This window comes from Pseudophryne corroboree, chromosome 11, assembly GCF_028390025.1.
Source record: "Pseudophryne corroboree isolate aPseCor3 chromosome 11, aPseCor3.hap2, whole genome shotgun sequence".
NCBI lineage: Eukaryota > Metazoa > Chordata > Amphibia > Anura > Myobatrachidae > Pseudophryne > Pseudophryne corroboree.
Genome location: NC_086454.1, coordinates 142,725,464 through 142,748,141, shown reverse-complemented (window position 1 = coordinate 142,748,141; position 22,678 = coordinate 142,725,464). Strand labels below are relative to the sequence as shown.

At 45.0% G+C, this 22,678-nt stretch overlaps 1 protein-coding gene and 1 pseudogene across 2 annotated transcripts in view; both read left to right on the top strand.

Annotated features, from left to right (window-relative positions):
• LOC134969144 (uncharacterized) overlaps positions 1–22,678 on the top strand; it is a 371,526-nt gene that overhangs the window by 263,484 nt on the left and 85,364 nt on the right. The window lies entirely within an intron of this gene.
• Positions 18,748–18,866, top strand: LOC134971387 (5S ribosomal RNA; annotated as a pseudogene).

Below are 22,678 nucleotides of genomic sequence, written 5' to 3'. Positions count from 1 at the left end.
TACATTTATAGATGTTAGTCCAAAGAAGTAGTAATTAATCATACTTACCTACGAATAAGTCTATCACGATACACAGTGCACATGTGCAGCGATGTTCTGATCAGTCACTATTGAGACGTGTATGCCTGTCAGAGTCTACTTGCTGAGATCAGTGCAGGGAACACCTGCCCGCGGAGCCCCGCCCACAGTCCCCTGACGACCGATCGTGATGATACTTAGCCTAAAACCTCCCCCATATACTCTATGGGGGTCATTTCGAGTTGTTAGCTCGTTATTTTTTTCTCGCAACGGAGCGATTAGTCGCTAATGCGCATGCGCAATGTCCGCAGTGCGACTGCGCCAAGTAAATTTGCTATGCAGTTAGGTTTTTTACTCACGGCATTACGAGGTTTTTTTCTTCGTTCTGGTGATCGTAATGTGATTGACAGGAAGTGGGTGTTTCTGGGCGGAAACTGGCCGTTTCATGGGTGTGTGCGAAAAAACACTACCGTTTCTGGGAAAAACGCGGGAGTGGCTGGAGAAACGGAGGAGTGTCTGGCCGAACGCTGGGTGTGTTTGTGACGTCAAACCAGGAACGACAAGCACTGAACTGATCGCACTGGAAGAGTAAGTCTCGAGCTACTCAGAAACTGCACAGAGAAGTCTTTTCGCAATATTGCGAATCTTTCGTTCGCAATTTTGATAAGCTAAGATTCACTCCCAGTAGGCGGCGGCTTAGCGTGTGCAAAGCTGCTAAAAGCAGCTTGCGAGCGAACAACTCGGAATGACCCCCTATGTTGTGCACGTAGTATACTTGAAGACGGAGACTCTTTCAGCTTGGATTGGCATCCTCCCTTCTGCCTTGAGTGTTTTTAACTACTGTAGTATGGATCTCTAGCATTCACACACTGCATATTCGGAAAGGCACTGTGATGGTATGTCCTTTATAAATTGATACAATTTGTCAGTTTTAGGGATGAGTTTAGGGCGCTGGGTACCCGTGAGTTGATGTGGCTGGCCTGCTTTGGTGTGTCACATTGGGGGTAATTCCAAGTTGATCGCAGCAGGAATTTTTTTTTCGCAGTTGGGCAAAACCATGTGCACTGCAGGGGAGGCAGATATAACATGTGCAGAGAGAGATAGATTTGGGTGGGTTATTTTGTTTCTGTGCAGGGTAAATACTGGCTGCTTTATTTTTACACAGCAATTTAGATTGCAGATTGAACACACCACACCCAAATCTAACTCTCTCTGCACATGTTATATCTGCCTCCCCTGCAGTGCACATGGTTTTGCCCAACTGCTAAAAACTTTCCTGCTGCGATCAACTCAGAATTACCCCCATTATTAGCACTTTTTAAGCACTTTCAAATAATTGTTTACTAATTTAACACTTTTTTATCATTGTAATTAATACCTCTCACCTATGTAACACCACTTAACACATAGCTTTTGCTACTTTCTTATTAACACTTATTATTATTATTATTATTAATATTTCTTATTAATACATTAGCCTTTTACTAGTGTGCTGACCTGTGGCATTTGCTGATTTGGTGGGGTGCCGCGCCCTGGACTTAAACTTAGTGTTAGGGCCCCGTCAGATGACGTCATGTGACACTGGTTGGTGGGCCGATATTTTTTGGTCAAAAAGTATGCCAAGCACCTCAATTTTGCTCTGTTACATTGCAGAGTTCATTATAATTTTTCTGATTGGCAATGCTTGGTACTACAGAGTGTGCATCAGCATTATATTTCTCTTTCTATGTGGAACTACAAGTTTCAGCATGATAGCACCTCTCCTTATATTTGTAATTAGGGTGTGCAGTCCAAGGTCCTCCTACCCCCTATTAGCTTAAAACCTGCTTGGGAAAATGATCTACACAATAGTGAAAACCGCATTGCAGTCGGTTCAGTGGTTTCAGAGTTTATCGCAATCAGACAAACAAACAAACAAACAAACACACACACACACAGACTTTCTAATTTATAAGATGTATAGCAGATAGATTATGGGGTATATTCAATTGAAGTCGAAAGCTGCCGTCCGTCGGAAAGACGGCAGTTTTCGACTTGTTTAGGTCAGGAGGGGTTCCGGCCTATTCAATATACCCCAAAATTATCCGACAAGTCGTGAATTCCGACTTGTCGGAAAGCACATGGATTGGCGGAATAGCCGCCGATCCACGTGCTTCTGTCAGAAATGGGGCCAAATCTGACAGGTTTTTGCCCCCTTTCCGACCATCTCAATCCGACTTTAAAAAAAGTCAGGTCCTCCTCTCAGGTCTCTCATCTGTAAAAAAATGCGGATTGAGATGAGGGACCTGAGAGGAGGAGACGGGGGAGAGCAGCGGGGAGATGTGGGAGAGCAGCAGCTACAGCCAGTGCCGGTGCAAGGTTTTTCGGCACCTTAGGCAAAACTACAGCAGCTCCCCCCCCCCCCCCCCCCCCCGCCTCTTCCCAGTGCGTCAGGTGAAAGTAAAGAGGTAGCTTCTTATAAGTTCCGCTCCCAGCCACTTGACCTTCAATTCCTCCTCTCTGTACAGTCCACACATATCCTGACATATTTTGTCTTTTTTCACTTTCACATCCTCCTGACCCTTGGTCAACATCACTGGGTAAAATAGTCTCACCCCCACACTATAAAATATATTTAATGAATTTCTCACCCTCAATGACCGCAGTGCTGACTTGCGGGTCCGAGCTCGGTCAGGCAGATTCAGAATCCGATTCCAGTCTCCCGAGTTCCACTCATCGTCGCCTTCTTGCGGTATGAGACGTCAGTTTGTTATTGTTATTTGAAATTGTAAAGCGCAACGGAATTTGCTGCGCTATATAAGAAACTGTTAATAAATAAATAATAATGTCTCATCCACAGTGCCAGTAGCACACGGTCATCTACCAATCACTGGTACCGCCAGAAGGGGAGAACAAGCAGCACTGCTGGTTTATAGACACAGCTGCGCGAATCGGAGATTATTCTACTTCTCTCCCAGCCAGTGTTAGATTAAGGCTTGTAGGGGTCCAAGATAACCAAGTTGTGGGAGACCCCACTAATAACATTGATGTGAAACCACATTACCCCCCCACCCGCATAATAGTTATACCCCTTTTTCACTAGCTCAAAAAACATGGGTAAATGCACGGGGGTGCGCATTTACCTGTGTTTTTTGCTAGTGGAAAAGGGTCAACCCGGATCAAGTGATCCGGGAATCCTACTCGGGTAGCTTACCGGGTTGAACACTAGTTCAACCCGGTAAACTGTGCAGTGTAAACGGGAGCCGTGTCGATGCGACGCGGCTCCCGTTCAGTCTATGGAAGGGCGGCGCTGGGAGCACAAGTGTCAGGCTCCCGACTGCGACCCGTGCTTTAGTGGTGGAAAAGGGGTATTAGAGGTACATTGGGGCGGTGGGTGCCACAGACGCACGCCCCGCACACCGCCGGCCAGAGACAGAGCAGGGAGCCGCTGGGTGAGGGCACGGAATCCCCTTCATGCTTCTTCTTCACACGAGACTAACCTGGGCAGTGTGAGGAGCTCATCGGCATCCAAAGAGGGGGGTAGAATGGGGACACAACTAAATGTTGTGCTCTGATTTTATTTGCAGTGCTGGTAGCTGATTCGGGAGATATTGTGTTAGGGCCCCAGGACGACTGTCCCTGTTGACCTTTTTATAATCTAGCCCTGGTCCCAGATATAGATATATTGTGTTACATATATTGGGAGTGCTGTCTATTTGGAATTATATATACTGTACCGCAGATCAGATCTGTTATAGAGATCAGATCCGATCTGTTGTGGCTGGTCCATTCAGATGGGGTGGGGGGGCAGCAATCATGAAGGGTGCGTGGGGGGGCTAAGAATATGCGGAATAGCAATCGCAGGGTGAGCCAGGGGGTGTAACATGCGGGATGAGTGAGAGAGGGTGGGAGAGATCGTGCTGTTGTGGTGCGGGGCGACAACATGCCGGGTGCGATTGCGGGGGGGCAGGGGATGGAGAGAGACTCGGAGTATTGCAGAGGGAGTAGTGGCAGTGCAGCTATAATAAGAGTTGGATTATTACCAGCACGCATGCTGCTTAGCTGATGGGGTACATTGACTCAGGGCGGAATGTACTAAGCTCTCCGGCCGCGGAATCTCCCTTCTCTGCGCTCCAGTTGTCTTCTCCATGGTAACTGCTCTCCTCCCACTGGCCAGCGCTGCCCTTCGCTCCCTGTAGTTTCCGCCTCACATGATTTCATTCATCTCCCATAGGAGGTTCAGTGTCCCTTCGCTGGCCCCATATGAAACATAGAAACATAGAATTTGTCGGCAGATAAGAACCACTTGGCCCATCTAGTCTGCCCCTTTTTTTTTTAATATTATTTTTATCTCTAACCTTATTTGTTCCTTATTTCTTTGTAAGGATATCCTTATGTCTATCCCATGCATGTTTAAATTGCTCTACTGTCTTAGCCTCTACCACCTCTGATGGGAGGCTATTCCACTTGTCCACTACCCTTTCTGTGAAATAATTTTTCCGCAAATTTCCCCTGAACATCCCCCCCTCCAGTCTCAGTGCATGTCCTCGTGTCCTATTGCTTCTCTTCATTTGGAGAATGTTTCCCTCCTGGACTTTGTTAAAACCCTTGATATATTTGAAAGTTTCTATCATGTCACCCCTTTCCCTTCTCTGCTCCAAACTATACATATTGAGATTTCTTAGTCTTTCTGGGTATGTTTTGTGATGTAGGCCATGCACCATTTTAGTTGCCCTCCTTTGTACAGTTTCTAATGTATTAATATCCTTTTGAAGATATGGCCTCCAGAACTAAATACAGTATTCTAGATGAGGCCGTACCAATGACCTATACAGTGGCATAATTACTTCTTTCTTTCTGCTGCTGATTCCTCTCCCAATGCAGCCAAGCATTTGACTAGCCTTCCTCGTTGCCTTGTTACATTGCTTACCTGCCTTTAAGTCATCTGAAATAGTGACTCCTAGATCCCTTTCCTCCTCAGTAGTTTCCAGTATAGTGCCATTAATACTGTATTTAGCTTTAGGATTTTTGAGACCCAAGTGCATGATTTTGCATTTTTTGGCATTAAATTGTAATTGCCAGACTCTTGACCATTCCTCTAGTCTACCTAGATCCTCAATCATTTGTTTTACCCCACCTGGTGTGTCTACCCTGTTGCATACCTTTGTGTCATCTGCAAAAAGGCATACTTTCCCTTTAATGCAATTTGCAATGTCACCAATAAAGATATTAAAAAGCACTGGTCCAAGTACAGATCCCTGGGGTACTCCACTGGTAACATTTCCCTCCTGTGAATGCACTCCATTTACCACAACTCTCTGTTTTCTATCCTTCAACCAAGATCTTATCCATTCAATAATCCTAATATCCAATCCCAAACTTTCAAGTTTATTTAGCAGTCTGCGATGTGGAACTGTGTCAAAAGCCTTACTAAAGTCTAGATAAGCTATATCCATGGCTCCACCTTTATCCATCACTTTAGTCACACAATCAAAAAAGTCAATAAGATTTGTTTGACATGATCTCCCCCCAGTGAATCCATGCTGTTTGGGATCCAGTAAATTGCCGGATTTAAGATAATCTACAACTCTTTCTTTTAAGAGTGTTTCCATCAATTTCCCTACTACTGATGTAAGACTCACTGGTCTGTAGTTGTTTGCCTCTTCCTTGCTTCCACTTTTGTGCAGTGGGACTACGTTTGCTCTTTTCCAGTCCCCTGGAATTACTCCTGTAGCTAATGACTGGTTGAATAATTCTGTCAATGGTGCTACCAGCACCTCTTTAAGTTCTTTTAGTATCCTTGGATGTATCCCATCTGGCCCCATAGATTTGTCCACTTTCAGCTTTGAGAGTTCTGTTAGGACCTTCTCCTCTGTAAATGTACTTGTTTCATTTTCCTGAATATCCCTGCAACTTAACTGTGGCCCCTTCCCCTCTCTTTCAGTAGTAAATACTGAGCAAAAATAATCATTAAGATGATCTGCTATTAAATTGTCTCCTTCAACAAGACTCCCAGTGTCCGTCTTTAGTTTTATAATTCCGCCTTTTGTTTTTCTCCTTTTGCTTATATACCTAAAAAAAGTTTTGCCTCCTTTACCCACTGACTGGGCCATTTTCTCCTCAGCTTGTGCCTTTGCAGATCTGATTACCTTCTTTGTCTCCTTCTGTCTAACAAGATATATCTTTTTGTCTTCATTATTTTGTGTCTGCTTATATTTCCTAAAAGCCATCTGTTTTGCTCTCACAATATTTGCTACTTCTTTTGCAAACCACACTGGCTTCCTTTTCCTTGTGTTTTTCCTAACAGTTTTGATACAAAGGTCTGTTGCCTTCAATATTGCACATTTTAATGTTTCCCACCTCCTGCACTGTTTCCAAGTTCCTCCACTCTGCCAAAGAATCGCTTACACATTTTCCCATCCCTACAAAATCAGCCTTCCTAAAATCCAACACCTTTGTTTTTGTATGGGACGAGTCAGTCTGTCTTAATGCTGAACCATACTGCTTGATGATCACTGGATCCCAGGTTTTCACCCACTTTTACGTCCGATAATCTGTCTCCATTTGTAAGTATTAAGTCTAATATTGCGTCTTTCCGAGTGGGCTCCCTCACCAATTGGTGGAGGGATGCTCCCTGAAGGGAATTTAAAATGTTCCTACTTCTAGTGGAACTAGCAACAGACACCTCCCAGTTTACATCAGGAAGATTAAAGTCTCCCATAATTATTACCTCTCCTTTTAATGCCATTTTAGTTATGTCCTGCAATAGGTTCTTGTCAAGTTCCTCTTCCTGACCTGGTGGCCTGTATATCACGCCAATACGAATAATCAACTTTTCCCCTGTTTCTATGGTCACCCAAAGGGCCTCAGTTTTTTCTTCAATACTTTGTATTAATGTAGTATTTATGGCATTTTTTACATACATTGCTACCCCTCCTCCGATTTATCCAATTCTGTCCTTCCTAAATAAAGTATATCCCGGTATAGCTATGTCCCAGTCATGATTTTCATTGTACCATGACTCTGTAATTGCCACAATGTCTAGATCATCCCTTGTCATTATTGCAGTTAGTTCTGGGATTTTATTTCCTAAGCTCCTAGCATTTGCACACATAGCTTTTAGAGTTTTGTTTGTGCTTTTTCTGTTCCTAGCTATGTTCTTCTCTCTGCCTATTTTTATTTGGTTTTGATCTGAATTATCTTCTGTTGCTGTGGATGTGCTTCCTATTCCCTTTGCCTGCAGAAACAATACCTCTGTGTTGGGGGAGCAGATTTCTTTATTCCTGTTTGGTTCACTGCCCCCCTTTGTTAGTTTAAATAGTTCTTGATGAAGCATCCAAACTGTTCAGTTAGTATTCTTGTTCCCCTTGAAGATGGGTGCAGGCCGTCACTTTTGTATAAGCTCCTATCTTGCCAGATGGTGTGACTGTGGCCTATAAATCCAAATCTCTCCTCATTGCACCATGTCCTTAGCCAAACATTGAAGTTTCTGATGCAATGAGTTCTGTCTTCCCCTCTGTGTACTGGCAATACTTCTGAAAAAGATACAGTGGTTGCCACCTACTTCAGACCAGTCCCTAACTTCCTAAATTCATCTTTTACAGCCATGAGTTCAGCATTTGCCAGGTCATTTGTCCCTAGGTGGACAATGACATCCACCTCCCCATCTTTTCTTGCTGCCTTTACAATTCTTAGCATGCGCTCTTTATCCCTTGGAGCTGTGGCTCCAGGTAAGCACCTTACTTGTTTCTCTACTTCATTTGCATTTCCCAGATGTATTCCTCTAATAATGGAATCTCCCAAGAGAAGTGCAGTCCTTTTTGGAGATGCAATTTTTCTGTTCCATTTCCTGTTCCTATAGTTGGTAGAAGTCCCCATATCCTCCTGTTCTGTAGTGCCTCTATTAGTTGTATCTTCCAGCCCTGCAAGAGAAGCATACGAGTTTTGCAGTGTCACCGCTTGCGGGAGGTGTCTGTGTCCCTCTGGAAATCTCTGCCCTTGAGAGCCCACAGTAGTCCAGGCAGAATGTCTTCTGGTGGCTCTCTGAGGCAGTGAAGGCTTCAAAGACACAGACATCCTACAAATCTCAGCATGCAGCTTTGCTATCTCCTCCTTCAGCAGAGAAAATTGCTCACAGATTGGACAGCAGCTGAGTCTCCACGCTGCCTCTTTCCAAACAAATGCTTTACATCCATTGCACTGCACAAGGCCAAACATTGTATCAGATGTTAATGGTATTGCAAATTTGTGTGTCACTTGGTGTATTATATTACAATCCCTATATGGATAGACAGAGAATACTCACCTGCTGTTGTTTCAAACTCACTTAATAAGCCAAGCCTCACTTTATAATGCACGCCTCTCACAATGAGCACGCTCACTAAGTCTGGTCACTGTTTATATAGTTTCTCAGATAGCTGTTCTATTCAGCCCCTCCTCCTAATCACTTCACACCTAGATTCAGCCACTCCTCCTCCTAGTTTCTTTTCACACTCTAAGAAAGCACAAGTGAAAGCACAGAGACAAACACAGCCAAATTCTCACTCCTTTTTCCCACAATATTACAATCCCTATATGGATAGACAGAGAATACTCACCTGCTGCTGTTTCAAACTCACTTAATAAGCCATATATGCACCAAAGTACGGATCCGTTAACCACCCCTTCTTCTTAAACGGTACACCTGTCCCGTACCTAGCAGCAGCCTGTAATTCCCATTCTCAATTGCAGAGTCCTGAGTGGCCGCGGCAGCGAGGATGCGGAACAAGTGAGTTCATTACAGCGAGGGGGAGAGGAGAAAACTACAGGGAGCAAAGGGCAGCGCTGGCCAGTGGGAGGAGAGCAGTTACCATGGAGAAGACAACGGTAGCGCAGAGGGGAGATTCTGCAGCAGGATAGCTTAGAACAATCCGCCCTCACACTGTTAGTGCCGGCTGATGGGAAGTGATGGGCGGCTGCAGCATCCTTGCTCCTCGTCTCTTAGGGAATGGAAGGAGCACACAGCTAAGGGCATAATAAAGGAAGCGTTCATCGGAAGTGTGCAGGGCCGCCCTCCAGTGGCCGGCGCCCATAGGCAGCTGCCTATTGGTGGCGCCGGCCCTGGCTACAGCAGACAGCAGCAGGAAGATGTGGCACAGCCGACGCTCACGGCAGCGTCCACCCGGTATCAGCAAGTGGGTGGATGCTGCCGTGAGGTCTTGTGGCGGTGCCACATCCTCCTGCTATGCTGCTGTAGCAGCTGCTCTCCCCCGTCTCCCCGCTGGTCTCCCCCCTCTCAGCTCCCTCATCTCAATTCGACTTTTTTTAAAGTCGAATTGAGATGGCCATTGAATAGCCCTTGTCGAATCCATTCTGACAAATGCATGTCGGAATGGATCCGACTTCAATTGAATATACGCCTATATTGTGTTATGCTTATGGTGAAAGTTTGATTGTACTAGGTTTAATACTGTACAATAATTATTTTTGGTCACTACTCCAGCAGCCCACATATTAAATAAGAAAAAAGAAAAGGAGAAAACAATAGTACGGTTACGCAATCTTGGATTCACTAGTTAAAGTAAATACACTTTATTCTAATCACTTAAAAAATATTTTATCCTACAAATAACCACATGTAGGTGAAAGGAGAAGACATATAGAGAGCCACATCCAATATAAATGTAATTATAAACTACAGTACAAAGCTTATTATTTACTATTCAACAGTGGTAAGGTATAACCAGGATTGGAAGTCTCAGTGTTCATATTATATGCCTGGTTCTATAATATTACAATAACATTGCTTGCTTTAGATATCTGCATTCACAACACCTCTCTGCAGCTAGGTCATAATTACAACAGCTTCAAAGGTGATCCGGTCAGGTTCCCGACTGCTTGGAATGCCAGTGCCAGCATCCCAAGTGGGATCACAATCCTTGAGCTGGAATCCCAACAGATGGGATCACAAACGAGTGACTACCAGGCCGCCGGAGAGTTAGAGGTTAGGTTTAGGCTGCGGGAGGAGTGTTAGGTTTGGGCTGCTGGGGGAGGGTTAGGGTTAGGCTGGGGGGGGGTTAGGTTTAGGCTGTGGGGAAGGAGGGTTAGGTTTAGGCTGCAGGAAGGGGGGTCAGGTTTAGGCACCACCTGGGAGGGTTAGGTTGCTTGAAGGGGAGGGTTAAGTTTAGGCTGCGGGGAGGAAAGGTTACAATTAGGGGGGCATTGGGGGAAGGTAAGTATACTTACCTTGCCCCTGTCAGGATTATCACCATCAGATATTCTGGCCCCCGGCATCCTGCCCGCTGGCATCAGGGGCGTTTTAAGAGAGGAGGAGGCCCATGTTCAGCCCCCTCCTCTCTGCCCGGAGCGCCGTAAAGTCTGAGCACTAGAGGGCTCAGACTCTACTGCGCATGCGTAGATCTTTGGGAAAATGGTGCGTGGCCATTTTCCCTGAGATCTCTCTACTGCGCATGCGCAGAACGCCGTGAAAATGGCCGCTGGGCCATTTTCACTGTGTTCTTGCGGCGCTGCGGATGCTGGCGCTGGACTTCGGAGGGGTAAGTATTTTACAAATGGGTGCAGTGTGTGCGGTGGGGGCCCCCTCTGGACTCAGGGGCCCGTGTGCACCGCACACACGGCACCCATTATAGAAACGCCAGTGGCTGGCATATCGATCCCAACCCCTTTAAAGGTGGGAATATCTAAATATCACATTGGAGAATGAAAGCTATGTATAGTGGTGTGAAAATAATATGATTATAAAATTCAACACACCACTAGAAACTCCGGAGTTATATAGTGATATATTACACTATTAAGCAAGGGCCCCATACAGAGCTGGATTAACAATTGGGCGGATGGAGCTGCAGCTCCAAGCCCCACCCTCAAAATAGGCCCATAGCATCTGCTGTACTGCCGAGAAAGGGAAAAAAAATCCTACTACAGCCTGTGGCCGTCAAAGTTCCCGCCCCCTCCTGGCCTCCAGTTGTGGCACCCTGCTTTCCCGGTCACGGTGACGGAGGATCAAACATAGCCGCCGGGATAGTTTGATTAAACATGATAGCGGCGCAGTGGAAGGAGTCACTAGACCTCCCTGCACCACGTACTGACTCGGTACCTCCCTGCGACATTGTGATGTCAGAAAAAAGCAGCCCCACCACCACTGCTATCGGAACGAAGCAAGCAGGCATGCTTGACTGCAGTAGTCACAGCTCCTTGCAAGCAGCCAGGCAGAGTGTCAGTGTCTGATCCACCTGAAGGTGAGGTGTCTTGCTGGCTGGCTGCTAATTATAATAATAATGACACTTGCATGCAGGGCAGCCTGAGGCATTTATAAAATTTAATTGTCTGTACATATTTATATGAAGCTGCACACATTGGTGACTATAACCCAGGACACTGTGTTATGAATGTTTATTTGTAGTGCTGTTGGCAAAAAGCTTTACACTGCTGGATTCATTGTTGTATAGACTGTATATAATCACCTGTTTCAAAAAGTATAAAGTTTCCCCCCCCCCCCCTCTCCTAGCCTAAAAAAGCAAGGGGAACTGGCCCATAGGGGTTATTTCTTGAAGCCTGCTGTCTTCCGCTATCCCTCTAACCTCAATATGGAGGAGCTGTTGCGTACACTGACCACTGCAGGTAGCACAGCAAAAGTCCCAAGAGCAGATGGCATACAGTAGTTGTTGACGGATCGGGCGCCTGAAAGTAAGCTGGTCATATTAAATAAAATGACCGCCTCAGATAATCCGGAAGCCTACCTTCTGATATTCGAAGAAACCGTTCAGCGGTTAAAATGGGCGGAAGATACGTGGGCGGACTGGTTAGCACCATATCTGACCGGAGTATCGCAACGGGCATATGCCGACTTGTCTGTGGAGCAAACTAAACACTATGAAATAGTAAAGGCTGCTATCTTAGCTCGGCTGGGCCTAACCGACGCAAGTAAAGCACAACACTTCCAGGAGTGGACTTTTCAGTCTGGATCCTGTGTCAGGATACAATTGGCAGAGTTAGCCAAGTATGGCTTCAGTTGGCTACAGCCTGAAGAGAACAGTTCTCACCAGATAGTAGAGACTGTAATTTTGAACCAGTGTATCCACACCCTGGATCACAACACCCAAAGATGGGTAATCCACGCCGCCACTCAAAATCTGGAGGTATTGGCAATTACCCTGGAGAGACATGAGACAGCTAGCCGAATGGCTAAAGGCCCTGACTGGAAGTCACTGGCTGGGCGGCCAGTGAAGGCAATACCTACGACTCGTTCTCCCGGACTGGGGACAGGACCGCGACCACGGGGGTCTTCCTCTACTGTCCCTGCATCTAGAAATAATGAATTCTCTCCTGAGGAGAGCCCCTTCCCATTATGCTATGAATGTGGTGAAACTGGCCACTACAGACGCATGTGTCCCAGAAGAAGAGAGCCCATGGACTGTAGTGTTGCAAAAGCCACAGAAAAGAACATGGTGTTCTGCTCTATGTTGCCTTCACAAGGGCAAGCTCCTCTGATATGGGAACCAGTGCAAATTGGAGGACGGAAATTGACGGCCTTGGTGGACTCCGGCAGTGATACAAATAAATACAAAAAAAGGATTGCTATAATAGTGCGCTGTTAAAAAAGAATAAGCAGCTGGGAAGATACATAAAATAGGTTTTCATCCAACACCTCAAATACCATGCATAGAAAAAGATCTATATGTCTGACGCTAATCCATTTAAAACATGTGACAAATGGTTATATGATCACTATAAAGAACTGATACACAATGCAAAAACAAAATGTAAGAAGTTGAACTGCGCTCTACCCCTGAGGTTTAAAGTCACCACTAGTCTGAATCGGAGCTACCTGTGTTGTTTCTTAAATAAAGATAAATAATACCAGTGGGTGAAAAAGAGTAAACTACAAGGTGTTTTATTAATTGCTAATGGCACAGGGTTAGGTGTTTCCAAGAAAAGCCCAAATGCTGTCTTTCTCTTAAACGCAAGTCCAGCAGTCTCTTTCTATTGAAAGTGTCCTTTTTGATGCACAGAGTAATGACTTAAAATGTCCTTGTCTTAGTGAAAATTTAAATCGAATAAAAAGTCTTTGATCCTTAGTGAGGAAAGAGACCAGCGTCCTGTGTCTCTGTTGTGGTCTAGTGGATATAGGTCCTTACCGTTGCGGCCGTGTTCGTGAGGAGTCCGGGTGCGGGTCTGCGCCGGGATTCTAGAGGGGCTCTGGACTGGTCAGCTGATGGTGGTCAGCACTAGCTCACTCAGTTCGTCCTTGTACGGACTCGCCGTGAGCCGGCTACCTTCATCGTGCAGATCTTATGTCCGTGGGGTAGAGCGCAGTTCAACTTCTTACATTTTGTTTTTGCATTGTGTATCAGTTCTTTATATTGCATTAATAGGGACTGGACAACCCCTGAACCTGCTGCACACCCCGACCCAACTGACACCTAACACCTCAGTGCGCAGATTACCATCACCTGTTATATGATCACAGTGACAATTAAAACCACAGTGAAGACACACACAATTATAAGTAAATACAAATACTAAGCTTTCTTTTATAAGTGCAGTCGTTATCCAACATCTGCTTCAGGATTTTTCATAGAAGGCAATAAGGATATAGTAAATCCTTTACATCGGAGACCTGAAACAATAATATATGTGCCTCCCTCACATAGGCTTATTCAGCAGTGACAGGGAAGGCACAATAAAAAGAATAACAGTGCAGGAGTCTACACAAAGGGACACAGGTTTAATACAATTTGCACTTACAGGACAAAAAAATTAACATTGGTCTCAGCGGCCGTCGTGCCAAAGAACGTGGAACAACTGCTGGTATCGGCCAATATCCTGTGTGTGCATTGGACTATAGAGAAGTATCCTATGTCACATTGCCTATCACTGTACAAGGCCAGACTTATTACGTTGCAGTGGCAGTTGGACCTAAACTGCCCTATCCGTTAATCCTGGGACGGGATTTCCCAGGCTTCAGTAAGTTTATTGCTCTGATAGAGGACAAATGTGATGACCCTCCAATGCACTCTCATACTGCATCATCTGATGTGGTGATGAGCAGACTTCCCTGAAGGAAGTGCCTGAGCACCCAGTTCCTTTTCCAGAGTGGGCCCAAAACTTACAGCAAGTGGACCTGGAAGACTTTGCAAGGGATCAACAGAATGATGCCGCTATTGATAATGTAAAGGAAAAGGTGGTTGAGGTCAATGGGAGGGTTAATATACCTTATCCGCCTGACGGGACGCCTTATTTCATTTTGAGGAAAGACTTATTATATCAGGTAATAGTTACCCAAGGGAGAAAATTAGAGCAGCTATTAGTACCCCGAAAACATGTACCGCTGGTGCTGACCGCTGGGCACACGCATCTTTGGGGTGGACATCTAGGCGAAGAAAAAACAAGAGAGAGTATATTACTCTGCTTTGATTGGCCAGCCATCCACGCAAATGTAAAGGCGTACTGCCAGCGGTGTCCAATATGCCATTGGACCAGTCCAAAACCCCAGTTCTGGGCTCCCTTGATACCTATACCTATTGTACCCTTTGAGAGGATAGCGATGGACTTAGAGGTTCCACTATTCTCGATTTTGCAACGCGGTACCCTGAAGCCATACCTCTTCGTAACACAAGAACTGCAACCATTGCTAAGGAACTACTGTTGCTATTTACCAGGGTTGGCTTCCCTAAAGAGATCCTTACTGACCAGGGCAGATGGTCAATTTTTGCAGATGATACCAAATTGTGTAAAGTTATAAATGCGGAGGGGGATGCTGAGTCGCTTCAGAACGACTTAGTTAAATTAGAAGCTTGGGCAGCGAAATGAAGAATGCGCTTCAATACAGACAAGTGTAAGGTAATGCACTGTGGTAACAAGAACAAAAATAACACCTACCTACTAAATGGGGATTCTGTACTGGAAAAGGACTTAGGTGTCCTCATAGATAGCAAACTAAGCAGTAGTACCCAAAGTAGGACTGCAGCAAAGAAGGCTAATAAGATATTAGCATGCATAAAACGGGGAATTGATGCTAGGGACGAGAGTATTATACTCCCGTTATATAAATCACTTGTGAGGCCACACCTTGAATACTGTGTACAATTCTGGGCACCTTACTACAAAAAAGATATCCTGGAGCTAGAAAAGGTTCAGAGGCGGGCGACCAAACTAATTAAGGGTATGGAGACGCTGGAATACGAGGAAAGGCTTGCAAGACTAGGCATGTTTACACTGGAAAAGAGGAGATTAAGAGGGGACATGATCAACATTTACAAATATATAAGGGGACAATATACAGATCTTGCGCAGGACCTGTTTTTGGTTAGATCAACACAGAGAACTCGTGGACACTCGCTCAGGTTAGAGGAGAGGAGATTCCACACAATACGGCGTAAAGGCTTTTTTACGGTAAGGACGATACGTGTTTGGAATTCCCTGGCTGAGGGAGTTGTAATGGCCAACTCAGTCAACACCTTTAAGAATGGGTTAGATAAATTCCTAATGGATAATGATATCCAGGGTTACGGGGAATAGTCACGCACTATGGTTATTATAAAAAAGCGGGGTAAAATGTAACGGCAGTCATCAACTTCAGTCAAAATTTTATACAAAATAATCGTGCATAGGAGACCACAAATAGGTTGAACTCTATGGACAATTGTCTTTTTTCAACCTACAGATACTATGTTACTATGTTACCCCATTTATGTCCCAAATTCTTAAAGAGTTATGCCAGAAATGACAAATCAAAAGGCTACATACCTCAGTCTACCACCCGGAAATGAATGGTCTCGTGGAACTGTTCAATAGAACCATGAAGACTATGATAAGATGAGCTGTTAGCGAGAATGGCCGAGAATGGGATGAAGTACTGCCGTTTCTAATGTTTGGCATCAGGGAAGTCCCACAGGCCTCCACGGGGTTCAGCCCGTTTGAGCTACTCTTCGGGAGACAGCCTAGAGGAGTACTGGATATGATAAAGGAAAGTTGGCAAATACAACACCCAGAAGAACCCAGTGTGATACAATTTGTAGCCCGGCTCTACGAGAAACTTCACATGATTGCTCCTATCGTCCGGGAAAACCTTGTTGAAGCCCAAACCCACCAAAGGCGATATTATGATGCTACGGCCAAAGCGAGGCCGTTCCACCTGGGGGATAAGGTACTAATCCTGGTTCCAACTCTGGAGAGTAAGTTGTATGCTCAATGGCATGGACCCTATGAAATCATAGAGGCTGTGGGTCCAGTTAATTACAAGGTCAAACAACCGGGGAGAAGACACCCAGAACAGATCTATCACGTCAACTTACTTAAACACTGGTTAGAAGAGGAATGCACTTCAGCTGTGGCTGCTTCTCGACCAGAGGTGGCCGAAGTGCCTATAGGAGAAACTCTAACTCAACAACAGGTAGCGGAGGTGAGAGCTCTGGTTGCTCGAAATCAGGATGTTTTCTCATCCAAGCCTGGAAGAACAACTCTGACTGAACATGAAATTTATACACCACCGGGAGTCATCGTAAGACAAAAACCATATTGGATACCCGAGTTGAGACGGGAAATGCTGGACCTGGGTGTGATTGAGGAATCACAAAGTAATTGGTCCAGTCCCATAGTATTGGTACCAATATTTTGCAATGATTTTCGAAAACTTAATCAAGTATCACGTTTTGACGCATATCCTATGCCGCGAGTCGACGAGGAAGTATAGAACCTTGCAGGCAGTCGGTACCTTACTACGCTAGACCTAACAAAAGGGTATTGGCAAATTCCCTTAGCCAAAGCTGCGCGAGAGAAAACTGCTTTTGCCACTCCAGATGGTCTGTTCCAGTATAAGATGCTTCCATTTGGGCTCCATGGAGCACCTGCCACGTTCCAACGAGCCATGGACCGATTATTGAAACCACACCGGGGGTATGCGGCGGCATATCTCTATGACATAGGGGTATATTCAATAAGAGTCGGGTCCATTCTGACATGCAGTTGTCTTAATGGACCCGACAACCCCTATTCAAAGAGCGGCCAAATCCGACTGTCGGATTTGGCCGTTCCCGGTGTCCTGTCCTGCTGCTGCTGTCAGCGGCTGTGGGTGCGCTGACAGCGGCAGCGGGGAGGGGATCGGAGGAGACAGAGTGGATGGGAGGAGGAGAGGAGCAGATGGGGGAGCAGCGGCTGCAGCAGCGTAACTGGAGGCTCATGGCAGCATCCACCCGGCTCCAGCAAGCGGGACCTCGCTTGCTGGAGCTGGGTGGACACTGCCGCTGGGTTCCTGCTCTCCCGCTGCTCTCCCCCGTTTCCTGCTATCAGCTCCCTCATCTCAATCCTACTTTTTTTTAAGTCGGATTGAGATTGTCGGAAATGGGGCTAAAACCTGTTGGGTTTGGCCCCGCTTCCGACAATGCACGCTGATCTGCGGCTGAAGCTGACTATCAGCGTTCATTCAGACAAGTCAGGATTCCCGACTTGTCGGAAAAAATGGGACCGTAATGAATAGGTCAGAACCCCTTTCAACCTAAAACTGTCGGAAGCTGCCGTCTTTCCGACAAGACGGCAGCTTCCGACAGTTATTGAATATGTTCCTGAGTCATCTTTACAAATACGTGGGATACCCACCTGGAAAATTACAGGCAGTCCTAACCTCTCTAAGGGAACATGGTTTAACCACCAACCCAGCTAAATACAAGTTGGCACTGACTGAGGCCAATTACCTTGGGTACGTGATAGGTCAAGGAGAAGTCAGACCCCAAGGAAGTAAAGTGGAAGCCATGAAAACTTGGCCTAAACCTACCACCAAAAAGAAAGTGCAAACTTTTCTGGGACTGGTCGGGTACTATAGGCGCTTCGTAGAAAACTTTGCTGCCAGAGCTTTACCCCTTACACAGTGAACAAGCAACCTCCAGGTGAAACGGCCGTCTGTGTATAGTGGTGCTGAACTGTGCACAGTTCAGCCCACTCATCTCCTGGTATCGTATAATACGCCCATTTGGGCTGCAAAATTATTTACCATTTTTCCTAATTTCCTATTGCTATGATCTATCTACAAATTCAGAGGTCAATTTTCTTATCCTAAGTATAGGTACTTCCGTTCACATTGTTGTTTTTTTCATAAAAACGCTTTTATGGAAGTAACCATGTATGATTCATGTACATTATGAGTAAGATATTCACTGTTCTCAGGAATTACTATATATTGCTTTAAATTCTCTGCACTACCGATACTTGCTGAATATCATTGTCATCTAATTCTTGCCTATAAGTTATTTCGTGTATATTCACTTCTCCAGATAGCAATGCTATAAATTTGTTTATCATTTGGGCAATTGATTGTTTACTTTTTCTCAATTTAACTTTGTTTCTATCTATTGTTTCAATTCATATCTACTTCCTTAGTGGATACATAATATTTGAATTTATGATACGGCTCTGGGTACTGATTGTTTTACCAATACTTAAAATATTGTAAAAGTGCCAGTCTTACCCATTAGATTCTTATTTTTCTACTTATCTATTTTCAATAGGCTTAGGCAACCCGCCTCTCTCATCCACTGTCCGCTATATTATTATATGACAGTGGACAGCAGAAGACGGACCCTGAACCTATACATTTCTTTGTATCAATCTTTTCAGTACTCTCTCATCCAAATGCCAGCTATCTCTCTGCAATTCAGAGGTAACAGAGAATCTGTGCATAAACATTGGACAGCAGAAGTACTTCTTTTCTTGGTATGTGCCAATAACCAAACACTCTCTCATTTACAACCCTTGAGACATTACTGCCATATTTCACTGGTTACGCCCAATCTCGTCTGATCTTTGAAGCAAAGCAGTGAGAAGCCCAATTAGTACCCTGACGGGAGACCTCTAGGGAATATTGGGTGCAGTAAATAACACTCTGTACTCTATGTGAAAAGCAGAAGTGTTGGAGCAATATTTGACCCTTACCTATTTCATCAATCTTTCTATTTTGAACAGTAGATTATCCGACTAACGGATCTATATATAACTAATCAGCCTTCAGATCACATATTTTGTATACAGATCTATAAATAGAAAATTAGTTCATACCAGGAGAAAGCATTACAGCAGGTATTCAATATTGGACTATCTCTATAGTCATAATTATTTCAAATATACCACTGTATTATATATTTGAATTTCCTGCTATTTGAAAATGTATTTCTGATATTTTCACCTCAGGTGCTACTGTCACCTTAAATATAAAATTCTTGGAGAGTCTTTTCTTCCAGTTTTGAATAAAAAAATTTACACTATTAGATGTGGAAGGTTAAACCCTGTAACCTCCCTTAGCGTGTTATATGTGTGTGTTGTTTGTGTGTCATACTTTTATCATAAATTAATTAAAAGTTAAGTTTTATATAATAAGAGTGCCCCAACACACACAGAGTCTTTCTTTCTTCTTGTGACATACCCTTACGGAACTCTTAAAGAAGAGTTAACCCGAGAAAGTGGTGTGGACAAAAGCTGTGGAAGGCGCCTGGGAAGATCTAATAACAGCCTTGTGTTCTGCCCCAGTTCTGGTAGCTCCTGACTTCAAGAAGACATTCATATTACAGACAGATACATCAACATCGGGTCTAGGAGCTGTCCTGTCACAGGAAATAAATGGAGACGAGAAACCGGTCCTTTACTTAAGCAGAAAGTTAGTACCCAGGGAAACAAGATATGCCATTGTCGAGTTGGAGTGTCTTGCCATTAAATGGGCAGCTGAGTCTCTTAAGTATTACCTTCTGGGTCGAGAATTCGTCTTGGTAACAGACCATGCTCCGCTTTGTTGGATGCAGTTGAATAAGGAAGTCAATGCTAAAGGAACACGTTGGTTTTTGGCACTTCAACAGTTCAAGTTCAAAGTTGAACATAGACCTGGAACTCATGACAAAAATGCTGACGCTTTGTCCAGGCGCTACGAGACCGTAAAGCCCCTGGAAGGAAAAGTCGCTTTCCCTAGTAAGGAAAAGCGTAGGGGGAGGGTATGTGATGACAGAGACACCAGTCGGTCTGAAGTGGAGTGCCAGACCAGCTGAAAGGAGCCTCGCAAAAAGGAAATGGGATCCGTTCCATATTTTGCAACAACCTGGAAAATGCCTACAGCAGACTTTTTAGAAAAACCCTAGGGAGACAGAAGGAACTATTTTAGGTCCTGTAGTTTGGTTTAGAAGAAAACCAGTAAGGGTCCCTGGGGGTGGATGAGAGAAGAGGGCAGGCCCCATCTACAAAGGTCAGTCCAGGTCATTTGGGTTGTGCAGCCAGGATGGCTGAGTAATTGTGCACCTGTGGAATACCTAGAAAGGGCTGAAGGTTTCACAGGTGCAGGACCTCAGATTCTGACTAGCGGCCAGAAGCTAGGGCCTGTAAGGGGGGCTAGTGTCAGGGGTCTGGAAGACCGTGTATGCCTGAAGGGACTTCAGTACCAGTGGTTCCTGTCAGGATGCATTTCCACTGAAGTGGGACGCTGCACACATTGGTGACTATAACCCAGGACACTGTGTTATGAATGCTTATTTGTAGTGCTGTTGGCAAAAAGCTTTACACTGCTGGATTCACTGTATGCTGTGTCTATAATCACCTGGCGGCTGTGTAATGTTAAACAGCCAGTGAGATTGTTGTTACCCCAAGTTGCGGTGCGAACAACTCGGTTGTGTTTTAGGTAGTAAAGAACCTGTGGTTTAGTAAAACTGTTTTGTTTTCACCATATACCTTGGTGTCAGTTAGAGATGAGCGCCTGAAATTTTTCGGGTTTTGTGTTTTGGTTTTGGGTTCGGTTCCGCGGCCGTGTTTTGGGTTCGAACGCGTTTTGGCAAAACCTCACCGAATTATTTTTGTCGGATTCGGGTGTGTTTTGGATTCGGGTGTTTTTTTCCAAAAACACTAAAAAACAGCTTAAATCATAGAATTTGGGGGTCATTTTGATCCCAAAGTATTATTAACCTCAAAAACCATAATTTACACTCATTTTCAGTCTATTCTGAATACCTCACACCTCACAATATTATTTTTAGTCCTAAAATTTGCACCGAGGTCGCTGTGTGAGTAAGATAAGCGACCCTAGTGGCCGACACAAACACCGGGCCCATCTAGGAGTGGCACTGCAGTGTCACGCAGGATGTCCCTTCCAAAAAACCCTCCCCAAACAGCACATGACGCAAAGAAAAAAAGAGGCGCAATGAGGTAGCTGTGTGAGTAAGATTAGCGACCCTAGTGGCCGACACAAACACCGGGCCCATCTAGGAGTGGCACTGCAGTGTCACGCAGGATGGCCCTTCCAAAAAACCCTCCCCAAACAGCACATGACGCAAAGAAAAAAAGAGGCGCAATGAGGTAGCTGACTGTGTGAGTAAGATTAGCGACCCTAGTGGCCGACACAAACACCGGGCACATCTAGGAGTGGCACTGCAGTGTCACGCAGGATGTCCCTTCCAAAAAACCCTCCCCAAACAGCACATGACGCAAAGAAAAAAAGAGGCGCAATGAGGTAGCTGTGTGAGTAAGATTAGCGACCCTAGTGGCCGACACAAACACCGGGCACATCTAGGAGTGGCACTGCAGTGTCACGCAGGATGTCCCTTCCAAAAAACCCTCCCCAAACAGCACATGACGCAAAGAAAAAAAGAGGCTTTTTACTGATATTTGGTGTTTTGGATTTGACATGCTCTGTACTATGACATTGGGCATCGGCCTTGGCAGACGACGTTGCTGGCATTTCATCGTCTCGGCCATGACTAGTGGCAGCAGCTTCAGCACGAGGTGGAAGTGGATCTTGATCTTTCCCTAATTTTGGAACCTCAACTTTTTTGTTCTCCATATTTTATAGGCAGAACTAAAAGGCACCTCAGGTAAACAATGGAGATGGATGGATTGGATACTAGTATACAATTATGGACGGACTGCCACGGTTAGGTGGTATAAAAAAACCACGGTTAGGTGGTATATAATACAATTATGGATGGACGGACTGCCTGCCGAGTGCCGACACAGAGGTAGCCACAGCCGTGAACTACCGCACTGTACACTGGTTGATAAAGAGATAGTAGTATACTCGTAACAACTAGTATGACGACGGTATAAAGAATGAAAAAAAAACCACGGTTAGGTGGTATATATTATAATACAATTATGGTTGGACGGACTGCCTGCCGAGTGCCGACACAGAGGTAGCCACAGCCGTGAACTACCGCACTGTACACTGGTTGATAAAGAGATAGTAGTATACTCGTAACAACTAGTATGACGACGGTATAAAGAATGAAAAAAAAACCACGGTTAGGTGGTATATATTATAATACAATTATGGATGGACGGACTGCCTGCCGAGTGCCGACACAGAGGTAGCCACAGCCGTGAACTACCGCACTGTACACTGGTTGATAAAGAGATAGTAGTATACTCGTAACAACTAGTATGACGACGGTATAAAGAATGAAAAAAAAACCACGGTTAGGTGGTATATATTATAATACAATTATGGTTGGACGGACTGCCTGCCGAGTGCCGACACAGAGGTAGCCACAGCCGTGAACTACCGCACTGTACACTGGTTGATAAAGAGATAGTAGTATACTCGTAACAACTAGTATGACGACGGTATAAAGAATGAAAAAAAAACCACGGTTAGGTGGTATATAATACAATTATGGTTGGACGGACTGCCTGCCGAGTGCCGACACAGAGGTAGCCACAGCCG